The sequence below is a fragment of the Phalangium opilio genome, unplaced genomic scaffold, assembly GCF_054372755.1.
Source record: "Phalangium opilio isolate 3A_F unplaced genomic scaffold, DU_Popi_V2 ptg000098l_1, whole genome shotgun sequence".
Taxonomy (NCBI): Eukaryota; Metazoa; Arthropoda; class Arachnida; order Opiliones; family Phalangiidae; genus Phalangium; species Phalangium opilio.
Window position 1 is genome coordinate 2,647,014 of NW_028324201.1, and position 13,283 is coordinate 2,660,296.

Sequence of the window (13,283 nt, forward strand, 5' to 3'; positions counted from 1 at the left end):
ATTTTGAAGTGGATTAGCTCATTCTTGGAAAATAGAAGACTCTCCGTCGTCTTAGAGGGTGAGAAATCTCTAGATCATCCAGTACTGTCAGGCGTTCCCCAGGGATCAGTCCTGGGTCCGTTACTTTTTCTCATTTATATAAATGACATTGGAGAAGGGATTACATCGGAATCTAAATTATTCGCCGATGATCTTGTCCTCTTCAATGCTGTGCCCAAGGGAATAGAAACAAACGCTAAACTCCAAGCTGACATCAATCAAATACTCCAATGGTCTCTGAAATGGAAAATGCCTCTAAACATTGCCAAGACGAACCATATACGTATATCTCTCTCACCAGTCGCTGGAGACCCGCTCTATACCTTAGACGGATCAAATATACCAAGAGTACCGACCATTAAATACCTAGGTGTGCTCATAACTTCGAATCTTTCCTGGACCAAACACATAGAAAAAGTAGCTTCTGTTGCAACAGGAACCCTAGGAGCTCTAAAGCGACAACTTTACGATGTGACAAGACTACCAAAACGGTTGCCTATAAAACGCTAGTAAGACCCCAGCTGGAATATGCCGCAGCAGTCTGGGACCCGTTTACTGCCAAATCAACTGATCTACTGGAAATGGTTCAGAGACGGGCAGCTCGCTTTGTGCATGGCATCCCTCAATATGAACGGAACATCTCGATCACTTCTCTCATCGAAAAACTAAATTGGCAACCTCTAAAATTTCGACGTGAAAAGCAGCGTTTATTGAGCTTTTCAGGAATCGTTTTTAACTTATCCCCAGCTCTTGCAACGTTAGTTGTGACCCCTGCACCAAGAGGCACCGCAGCAGCAGAGAGGAAGCGAAAACTTTACCAAACCTATTGCAGAACGAACTTATATTACCAGTCATTCTTGCCACGTACGACTCGCGATTGGAACAAAATGAAAATCCCTGACGACGCTATAGAGTCTTATCAAAAAACAATCTCCTATATCAATTGGTATCGTTCCTTTCAACCGAATTCCCAATGGACCGAAATCCCATTCGACCGAATATCCCGCAATGATTTTAGATTTCCAGCCCAATGGCTATATTCCCGATGGACCGAAATCCCAATCGTCCGAATATGCCCCTAAAAATACATGAATTTAACTTGAAACACTGTAGCCGTCAGCGATTCGGTGGTGTAGTGGACACGAAGTTGGACTGCGAAGCGATAGGTTGTTGGTTCGAATCTCCGAAAGGTATGTTAATAATATTAAAAGTAAATGTTTCGTGATACTAATTAAAACGCTCACTTTCATTCCTTTCAAGGCAAGAGATATATAGAATTAATAAACAAATTGTGCTTAAAATGAAGCGCAGTCTTAATGGTAGTTCCATCAATGTCTTTAAATGTTAAATTAAAATTTTAATATTTTGGTTTCGGGTGGGTTAGGTTAGGTTAGGTTAGCTTAGCTTAGCTTAGCTTAGGGTTAGGTTGGGTTAGGCTTGGTTAGGTTAGGTTAGGTTAGGTTAGCTTAGGTTAGGTTAGCTTAGGTTAGGTTAGGTTAGGTTAGGTTAGCTTAGGTTAGCTTAGGTTAGGTTAGGTTAGCTTAGGTTAGGTTAGCTTAGGTTAGGTTAGGTTAGGTTAGCTTAGCTTAGCTTAGCTTAGCTTAGCTTAGGTTAGCTTAGCTTAGTTTAGGTTAGGTTAGGTTAGGTTAGGTTAGGTTAGCTTAGGTTAGGTTAGCTTAGGTTAGCTTAGGTTAGCTTAGGTTAGGTTAGGTTAGCTTAGGTTAGGTTAGGTTAGCTTAGGTTAGGTTAGGTTAGTTTAGGTTTGGTTTGGTTTGGTTCCAATAAAACGTTGACACCTTTTCCAAAATATGCTCCTTTTAATTAGCTACCACCTTTTCCAAAATATTCTCCCATTAAATAGCTACCACCTTTTCCAAAACATTCTCCTATTAATTAGCTGCCACGTTTTCCAAAAGATTTTCCTGTTAATTAGCTCCCACCTTTTTGAAAATATTCTCCTATTAATTAGCTACCACCTTTTCCAAAACATTCTCCTATTAATTAGCTGCAACCTTTTCCAAAACATTCTCCTACTAATTAGCTGCCAGTTTCCAAAATATTCTCCTTTTAATTAGCTACCACCTTTTCTAAAATATTCTCCTATTAATTAGCTGCCACCTTTTCCAAAAGATTTTCCTATTAATTAGCTGCCACCTTTTCCAAAATATTCTCCAATTAATTAGCTGCCACCTTTTCCAAAATATTCTCCAATTAATTATCTGACATCTTTTCCAAAATATTTCTATTATTGCTAATAAATTGTTTTAATACTGATATAAATAATCTTTTTACCTCCAAACAAGGTTGGGTTGGGTTAGGTTAGGTTAGGTTAGGTTTGGCTAGGGTAGGTGAGGTGAGGAGTGCAGTAATACATTTTCAACTCACATTTATTTTAACAATAATAAGTTGTGAAATTAAAAATATATTTAATGCAAAACCACACAGTATGTCTTCTTCCAGTTCAATAGAATTTGGGTCCAATGGGACTATAATAAAATCGCACCTTTGGCTACGTTCGGTCGAATGGGACCCCCAAAAAAAAAACCCTTCTGTCGAATGGGAATTCGGGTCAATGGGACCAAAGATATCAATTACTTGTCTAACTCTGTAACTTAAAAAGATCAAATTTATCATGTATTCATTTATAACCTTGATGTGAACCTGGTGTGATGGACGACTTAGTCTTTTGCCGGGTTAATAAACTTGAAACTTGAAATTATTTTTTGCCCCTCGTTTTAAGCCCCGTTACTTGTCCATCTCGTTACGTCGTATTTTTAAAGTTTAGACTTTAAAACGAGTGCTTTGTTTTCTTAAATATTACTTCATTGTATAAAATTTCAATATTATAATTGCGTAAAACGTCCGTATTCGTACGAATTCAATGTTTTTCGTTGAAGGAACGCGCCTTGCATTTGAATTTCGTTCCCTCGAAACTGCCCCCTTTAACGGGCCGGAGGCTTTTTCTTTATCGCCGTAAGGCGTCTGTTTTCGGTCGCTCCTTCAGCCTCGAAAACAGCTGTAGTGAGAAATGTTATTTACTAAAAGTGCATGCGGTCAGTGTGTTGTTTTTGCATTTTAATGCTTCTAATCGTGGTGCGCGTCGAGGTTTACGAATCCAACGTGTGTTGCGAAATGAAAATCAAGGGTGGATACTATATGATCTATGCTTTAAAAGGAATTTGACGGCGCCAGTTAAGCAAACGGTAATAGACTAATAGGCCTTGCCAAAAGTTGACTGAGCTATAGTGAGCCTTCGTCATATTATCACACATTAATGATATAATAACTTCCCCCTCGGATATCCTGTGACGAAGAGATTGTTTTAAAGTTAATAACTCCCGATTTTGGAGGTAGATACTGTCTAGCGACAATTGAAGTAGCGATTTAATCTTATAAACTGACTAACATCATGAGCCCATATCGTTAATTAAGCGATGTTGATATCAAAGCTTAATTGAAATACCAATACCAATTTTTTCGACATCAACAACTATCTACTGAAAGAGAATTCTACTTATATTCCATTCAAATTTCTCTCGCAACATTTCAAATTAACGAATAGAAATGTGCAAATGAAGTTCGAACCGATTTATTGGGAAAATTGCTATATTGGTCACCATTACCGATCACAGATAGATTTGCGTCCTTCAGTAATGTTTATTATGCTTGTGAAGTGGTAAGCGAAATCTGCGATTAAAGTTTAAAATAGACAAATAGTGCTTTAGTCATATCAACTCGATTACCGAATATCTAAATTTGACCAAAATTAAAAAATATTCTTTTCATGATTAAATCCAAAAATTTTGTTTGAAGCAGCAAGCCATCTTATCCTTATATACCTTCTTTTGAAAAAAATAGGATAGGTTGATACCTCTTTCAGTAGATGATTGATTGATATTTCGGTTTCATTGAGTTTGAAAAAATTCGTTCCACCATTGGTTAATTTACGATATTGACCAATCGACAATCACAAACTTTATTAACAAAATTACAAAAACCCTTTCGAAACCTTATTAGTTTTGAAACGAGTTAAATTATAATATTAAATATGTACTAGTTTATTCCTCATAGGTAATTAATTTATTGCCTTAGTGAATTTCAAAGACTAAATCCATATTTAAATGTAAATTGTGTGCATTATTTCTCAATTAATAAAAGATATCCACCTATTTTTCATTCAAATTTAATTTCTCAATTAATTATTAATCAAATTATGAGGTTTCTCAATTTTACGAAATTATTACAATCTAACATGCAAAAATCCAAGGCTTAAAATCATCTTGCATATAAACCCTTGCGAAAAAATTGACCAATAAACAGTAAGTAAAATTACGTAATGAAAGAGGAAGTGACGTACATTTGGGTTGGATAAAGGTTTGGCGCGAGATCCAAATGTCGATTTGGATTTGGGTTAGAGAATACGGTTTTAAGCGCCCTGTCCAAATGGAACCGATCCAAACGTTTAGATTTGGATCCTCATCCAAATGATTTAGATTTTTAGAGAATAGGGTCCCTGGTCCTCCAGAAAAGCGTTTTGGTCAAGATGCGGATTCCATGTAAGTCTGCAGTCAAAAGTCACCCCCGGGTATTTCACCTCGGAGGACTTTGACTGGACCTGGCCAAAGAAAGTGATATTATTGAACAGGTCCTTAGCATTCGTAAAAGGAACAAGGACAGTTTTGTCTGGATTAACAGTGAGGTTGACCACCTGGCACCATTGCTCCTTGATAGAGAGAGCAGAGCTCATAAGCGCGGTGACAGTAGCCGGGAAAATCCCGGTGAAAACTATCGCCACATCGTCCGCATACCCGAAGCAGTGGCAGCCCCCAACACCCCTAGCCACTCCAAGAGCTCGTCCACCACAAGAGACCACAACAGAGGGGAAAGAACTCCACCCTGCGGGCATCCCCTGCCGGTGGTCACCCCCAGAGAGTCCCAAAGGAGGGACGCCGACACCTCGCGGTCGGTAAGCATGGACTTGATCCAGCGGCCAAGAGTGTCGCTGATCCCAAATCTCTTAACAGCGTCAGTAATAACCGAGCTGGAGACCTTATCAAAGGCCCCCTCAATATCGAGGCCAGTGAAATTTCCTGAAACTCGAATGCCCTATCCAGGCAATTCGTAAGGCCACAGGGCCGTCTCAGTGGATTTGCCTTTTTGGTAAGCGAATTGTGAAGAAAAGAGAGGAGTTACCGAAAGTACCTCGTCTCTAATGTACCTGTCCACCAGCTTCTCCAAGATTGAAAGGAAGAAGGTGGTCAGGCATATTAGTACAGTCATTTTAGCCCAAAAATAGAGGGAACCCGCAACAAATTGAAACAAAGCTGAAAATTTCAGATCTTATAGATTTTTGGGCGCTCTTTAACGTGGTGTGGTCTCCCACACTCTCCCATTGGAGGAATTTCCGCCATATTGGAAAATGGCGGACAAAATCGAGAAAACGTTTACTAACTCCGGTTCTACTTAACCGATTAACATGTAATTAGGCTTCAATTGTAGATCACCTTCAACCACATAATTCTTTTCTTAAGATATTTTGTCCTACAACTAACCGGATGTTCACAGTCTGACTCTGAAGATTAGCCTCATATAAAAATGGGAATTTAAAGCATTTTATGGTTTCTATATTCAGAATACATTTCCAAAATCGAGAAAAAGTTTAATAACTCTGGTTCTACTAACCCGATTAACAAGTTATTAGGCTTCAATGGTAGATTACTTGCAAACACATAATTCATCCTATAAGATATGTTGTCCTACAACTAACCGGAAGTTCACAATCCAGCCCGGAAGGTAAGGCAAATCTAATATTTGAGTATTTCGAAACGGTTTCAAGCGAAATAAATGCAAAGCGGGTTTTAAACCTAAAATATATTATTCCCATTATATTTTTACCTCTTTTAGTACCATGACGACACGGAGAGGTATTTTACTGGACGTGAATGGTGGGTGTCTGTCTGTATGTGTCGGTCACCGCGTTCGCAGTTGGCAAATTGGATTAAACGTGTTCGCAGTATAATTTTTGGCTTCTACTCCCAACGTTAGGATCAAGAAGTGCGTGGCGATCGGCTAGGGTTACGAGAAACGTCTAGCCTCTCAATTGCAGGGCTTCAACCAAAGGTTCATGCAATTGCGGATTTCTTATCATTTATTGTGAATCAATCGCCTTATATACCCTAAATTTCCAAAAATTGTTAAAGAGTCATACGCTAGAATTCAAACGTCAACAATAGCTATATTTAAAATTATTTTAGGAATTAAGTTTCTTAAAACGACTTCAGTAGAATTACGTTAAATTACTGACGACTAAAGTAATTAATATCAATTATATTTTCTTAATTATTTAAGAGTAACCTCTTAATTGCGTCTCGTATCGGAGAGGTTTATTATGGTTTACCAACTTGTATATTAGTATATTTATCAATATTGGTTAAGCTTAAGTTAAATCATAGTCCTCTACTTGAGGTTGAGCCTCAAAATCTCTATGTTTATTTGAACAAGATACTCCCTTACACTGTGTTCAAATTGAAGAACAGACTAGACCAGTTTTACCGCATTCACATTTCAAGTCAGAGACTTCCTTGCATTTACGAGGGATCATCTGCAGAAGCTCAGGTGGAGCAGGTTGTAGAGTGGTAACGATTGGTTTGAGTTCAGATCCTACCTGTCTCCAATCCCATTCTCTAGCATTTAGGCTGCTTCCAAGCCACGTTTGAACTTGATGATAAACTCTATTTGAATGTTGCTTTGCTGCCGCACTTGTTGGTGGAAGAGAAGCTAATTCAAAAGCTCAATTCCATAATCTTCATTTAAAGTATACACTTGGTTTTGTCAACTTTGTTTCACACGCTTTAACTCAACTTAAGCCGTATTGACAAGTGTGGGCGAACAATGGTATATATTAAAACATAAGTTTTATGATGCTACAAAGGCTGTTTTACCCTCTCCCGTACTGTACATTATAGCTCTTGTTAGAAAAGAAACAAAATTTGTCAGTAATAGGAACTATATGTTTAATTTTGGAAACGTATTCTGAAAATAGAAAACATAAATGCTTTAAATCCCCATTTTTTATATGAGACTAATCTTCAGGGTCAGATTGTGAGCTTCCGGTTAGTTGTAGGGCAAAATATCTTAAGAGATGAATTATGTGTGTTAAGGTGATCTACAATTGAAGCCTAATTACGTGTTAATCGGTTAAGTAGAACCGGAGTTATTAAACGTTTTCTCGATTTTGTCCGCCATTTTCCAATATGGCGGAAATTTCTCCAATGGGAGAGTGTGGGAAACCACACCACGTTAAAGACCGCCCAAAAATCTATAAGATCTGAAATTTTCAGCTTTGTTTCAATTTGTTGCGGGTTAAAACCTATTTTTCCTGTACTATATGGGCCTAAATGCCTTCGCCTCGAGATAGGAAACCTTCCCGGGCTTGGGAATAAAGATTACCCAAGAGCGCTTAAAGTCACGAGGTATGTGACCGAGAGCAATGCAAAGTCTATAGATCTTGCATAACGGAGAGACGGTGTGATCCAAGCCCTCCTGCAAAAGCAAAGGGAAGACCCCATCGGGACCCGGGGACTTTTAGGGCTAAAAACAATTGACAGCCCACCGAAGTTTAGGAATTGTAACAACCTGACGGGCTATAAGCCAGTCCTCTCTCTTCGCCCTGTGCAGAACAGGGTAGAGATAGTCAGGTCTCGTTGGATTGATTAAAGTAGAGTCAGGTAAGTGGACTCCCAGCATATGCTTGAGAGTCTGAGCCCCAGACTTAGTGTACACACCCTCTTGCAACTTGATAGTATCAAGTCGATGCGTACTATCATGCGCGAGAATCTTCATGACCTTTGCAGTAGCCGGGATACTAGAGACTTGCTCACAGAAGGTCCTCCAAGAGTCCCTCTTGGCAGCCCTAATGGCTCTGTTGTAGGTATCAAGAGACTGCCTATAACTAGCCCAGTCTCCCGTACGCTTGGCTTTATTAAAAAGCCTTCGAGTACACTTCCGAAACCGTTCAAGATCCGCATTCCACCAAGGAACAAGCCTCGAGCGGTTTGCGGTCTTACGTGGACAGTTACGGTGATAGGATTCAATAACAGAGCACTGTAGGACACCAGTCACCCTCTCAGGATCCTTAGCTGAAGTTAGATTAGGGGTGAGACCATCCGCGTAGCGTATTAGTAAGTCCTCCCTATAGCCGGCCCGCCCGGCCTAATTAGTCCGTATTGGATTGCGTATCTCCGTCCCCATCGGGACTGAAGTAGTCGCAACAGTGAAGCAAATATGTCTATGATCCGACAGAGACGGCTCATTTGATACATGCCAATTAGACACAGAAGACGCAAGGTTTTCCGTGGCTAACGTAAGGTCAATGACCTCCCTTCTGTTAGAGGTAACAAAAGTAGGCTCATTGTTTTAATTAAGAATATAGAGTTTAGAACCAACTAGATATTCCAGTAGATGATCACCTCTCCTGTTGCAGTCAGAACTGCCCCACGTGACATGATGAGCATTAGCGTCGCAGCCAATGATTAGTTTGTCCCCTCTCTTCTCGCATTGATTGACCATATTGATCACCTCAATTGTCAGGAGAGAGTGCGCATCGTGGGCAAATTATGCAGAGGCAGCCGTGAGAGTCAACTTGGCACGCCCAGTGGCCAGGACTAGCTTCAGGGTCACCGTGTCCTGGGACGTGTACAGCGGTAGAGAGATACACCAAAGATCCCTCCGAACAAGAATACACGCCCTAGGCCTAACAGCGGTGTGGTCATAAAAGAGCCGCCCCGCTGTGTCGAGACCAAGGATTTTGCCATGGCAAATCCACGGTTCTTGTATGAGGGCCACATCAAGACCCTCTATAGCAAACCTCCTTCAGAGTGCTTCGGAAGCCGCCTTACTATGGTGCCAATTGATTTGAATTGCACGTAGCGTCCCCATGTTCCCAAAGAGAAGGGTTCAGAAGGGACCTGGCTACACCTCATCAGTATCGAGAGGGCTAGTAGCACCTCCCCCAGACAGGCAAGCTCCCAGTCCCAAGATCCTCCCCCCGTCAGGATCACTAGAACGCTCACCGTCTGGACCCCGAAGGGTCGCATCCGATTCTACCAGTAGGGTGGACTCATCCATAGAAGATAAATCTTCCGAATGAGCCCCTCCCTCTCCCTCTGTGCCTAAAGCGACACCGGCAAGCTCTACATCCAGAGCTCCCAGCTCGCTGGTCCCATCCTCTGCCGCAGACTCAGCTGCAGCAGTTGAAGTGGTTTCTGTGGGCTGTATGAGCTTGAAAGTTCCCTTATCCACTCCAGTAAAGCCCACAAAACCGGCGTTCTTAATGGCATCCGAAGAGGAACCATCTATGGACAGTACCCAGTACCGTACGGCACGATCCACGTACGTCCGGATACATTTCCAGAGTTCAGTGGCAAAGCCACTGTTAAGGATCTTCAGGCGCCGGAAGAGCACCACCGATTCCTTTGTAACCTGGTCCCAGGTTCGGAGCATCACCTTAAACGGCTTAGGGAGTTCGCTAGCTCTCATCACTGAGAGCACCGCATCCCCCACCACCGAGTAGGATATGTTTTCCTTCAACCACTGCCCAGTAAACGCATTTTCACAGGAGTACGTTAGGGCCCCGGCCATCAGGCTGAAATTCCCAAGGCGCGGTAGACGGCTCCCCGAAGGTATCTCATCCAGCGCCCACATCTTCCTCCGTGATGACCGCAGTCGGATATCCATTCTTGACAATGGCCATATTTTCTGAGCTGGCGGCATCCCTATAGGACTTAGTCCTTTTGGCCGCCGCCTGCGAATTGCCGGGCGAAGGAGTCGAGTCCTCCACTCTCGCTCTCTTCGTCAGGTTGTCACGTGTCGCCGCACCCCCGACAGGGGTGGAGACCGCTTCAGAACCCGGTTTAGCCTTTTCCCGAGCAATCTGCCGTTTGAGCCGGCGTCGCTGGGTACGTTTCAAAGCCTTGGGGGCTGGGTGGAGCCAGTCACACGCACCGATAAATCGGAGCGAGTATCGCTGGATCCAGGCCCTAGCTTTGTGGTATCAGTGAGGAATCTGCCCTGAGCAGACCCTGCACCGTAGGTGTTGTAGTTTTAGAGTTGTTTTTTGATGTGTTATCCATAAGAATCCCACGAGTAAGGGGGCAAGTAAACGGTCACCCCCGGTAGTCTCCCACCCGGGTGGAAGGCTACATACAACGGGGTGTCGCCTGGTGCCCCGAGGGGATCGTTAGCGATACCGTAGTTTTACTTCCCCAGTACCGCGCAGCCCTCGGCACGATGCCACAACACCTTGGCTTGAGAACGACGCGTATCCACTTAGCCCACACAACGTGGTGGTTACCAGCTCTCACCACCGAGGAGTTGTGATACATCGCATTGAAGAGGACCCAAGCTAGCGTGTGTAAAGTTAAGAACGCGAGCGGGAAGCCAAAGCAAGAGGGGGAAAGAGAAAACACTCCATCTAAATTGCGTCCCCAACTTCGAGAGCCACATACTAAAAAAAACTACACAGGATAAACATTGTTGCTTTGTCTTAAGTAGACGACATTATTTTATTGATGATTTTGAACAAAATAGATTATCTAACATATTTTCTTTAATATCAGTTTTCTAAGCGACTTATAACAGATGGAAACTCCTTTTGGTACAAACTTGAAAATTTGTCACGCCAGCAACAATAAAAACTATGTCCGTCAAGTTAGTGTTTATCGACACGACATCCTTTCAAAATAATTAATTTCATGATAAAATGTTTTTGGAAAATGGAAATGTTCTTGAAAAAGCGTAGATAAATAATTTTTTCAATTTATTTAGAGGGAATAGATAAAGAGTAAAATCAGTTGATTGAATTAAACAATGATTAAGGATTAAAAGAATAAAATTAATGGAAAAAATTGCAATATCTTGAACTTCAGTCAATTGATAAACCTCACAAATATCGTTTGTTTTTTCGGCCTTGGTCCAAACCAAGACGATTTTTTATAATATCTGTCACTTCAGTCTTAATGTAATATAAATTTGAATAATTTCATTTTTTATTTACCGTCTTACATTTGGGGTTGATCTATTTCTAATTGCTTAAAGAAGTACTTAATTTTCGTTAATTACATTTAGCTTATATGCAATAACATTGATTTCGATAAGCATATAATGTTGTACTTTATTTATAAAAGAAGTTTAAAAACGACGGTATTTGAAATATGGAAGAAAAATATTTGTTTCGTACACTGTATACACATACAGTGCTGTCGAGATCAGACCAACAGCTCCCTTTATGTACAACCCCCAATACTGCCAACGGGTAATGTCCAACTAAATTATACAGGGTGTAAATAAATGTTTAGAGTTCATGTTTTATTGTATGCAAGTGACAAGGTACAAAAAGATTACTGGAGAATATGCCTGAATGCAACAAAATATTTTAAAGCACAGTCCTACGATTAGTCTTAGAACCTGGGCCTAAAATTGCAACCTCTAAACTGTTTGGCAAACAGCTCAACGTAAATATTTGAAGTGTCTACCATTATGGTTGGGGTTCTCTCCCAGACGACTGTCCATGTCTTGCAATACATTTGCAAGCTGTAAACTCATGACGCATGGTAAGACTAATGGTATTGCCGTCTTAGGAAATCCTCGTCCGTTAAGGTTTGATGTAGGGCGTTATGATAATGCCGGTAGAAATGCCCTTGTAAACTGGCACGAAGAGTAGAATGGCTTAGTGCAACTTCTTGTTCCACCGCTCTATACTAGCATGAGATTAGCTTGAAAACTTTCTACGACGTCAAAGTCTCTATCCTCATTACAGAATTTACAGTCTCTTCTACGTTCACGATCTTGCACTACCGAAATCACGAAGGTGTTCGCACCCGAATGCTGTCGGTGTGGAGACCGTTCGGCATAAAGCACTGCCTTTAGTTGAACGTTACCGCGACCTTCACCCAAAATAAACGTGGTTTCCAATTTTTCCTGGTTAGAACAGGTTGGCATTTTGCTGGGAAACGAGACTAACTACTGTAATTCTACTACTTAGCTGCTACACTGAAAGACCCTGTATATCTAAAGATACCGGAAGTTCCTGAAATGTGAGTTTTCAAGATTGCCAGCTTGAACAAGGTCATGGTGTGTATAATGGTGAAGGTCGCTTTAACGTTCGACACGTGACACCGCGGTGTGTTTGGTCCTCCAATGTCCTGACCCGATAGGTCCAAACAATTACCATCTTGGTTTTTCGGCTCAGTGTTGCGGTATTGCCGGTCCCATTAAAAATACAAGGTCTGTATTGTTACAATTGTAACAATACGCCTTTTAAAAAGACACAAAAAATACTGTAAAAATACCATTGAAATAATGGTTGGACAATTTTTAAACACTCCTAACCTTAAACTTTGGACAAAATAAGGAAAACATAAAGATTTCTTTGGGAATAACTTCTAAGAAGGTCCGAGTTGTCTGTGGAACCGTGAAAAAAGGCCGCATTGAAAAGTTATCGTCGTTACGTAGCAGTTAGGATCGAATTTAATTAGTTAGTCTCGTATCTTAGCAAAATGCCAGTGTATTCAAACAAGGGCAAATTGAACATGATGTTTACGAGGATTACCCAAGACGGCAAAACCTTTGCGTGAACTAATTGAAGCCGATCCATTATTTTTTAGAAAGGTACTGTTCTCTGACGAGGCTATTTAGGGATGGTACCATTTTTGGGTGGGCATTCTCGGAAACCAAATTATCGGACCCTTTTTCTTGATAAGACTTGACTTGGACTTCCTGCGTCATGAGTTCGCTGCTTGTAAAGTTATTGCGAGATATGGACAGATGAAGAGTGCCTGCACCACAATAGTAATCACATTGAACATTTACGTTGACGTTGATGTGTACCAAACAGATTAGAGGCTGTAATTTGAGGCCCAAATTCCAAGACTAATCGTAAGACTGTGCTTTAAAATTTTCTGTTGCTCCCCCCACTTGTCTGGTATGCTAGGTGATATTTCAGAAGAAGAAAATTTATTGAATTATGGATAGCGAGAGATGGCTAGCGATGTGGCTTTGTTATGGGCTAGACGCGCTTGTTTTATTGGCCACATTATTACATTGAATGTTGCCAGATTAAATTGTTGCTGGTGATTTTGCGAACTATGTTAATGATATATTAAAATTTAAATGAAAAAGTTACATTTTGACACATTCCTTACCCTAAAAGTTTGTATTTGGAGCCTATAAATGCATTATAGTGATAA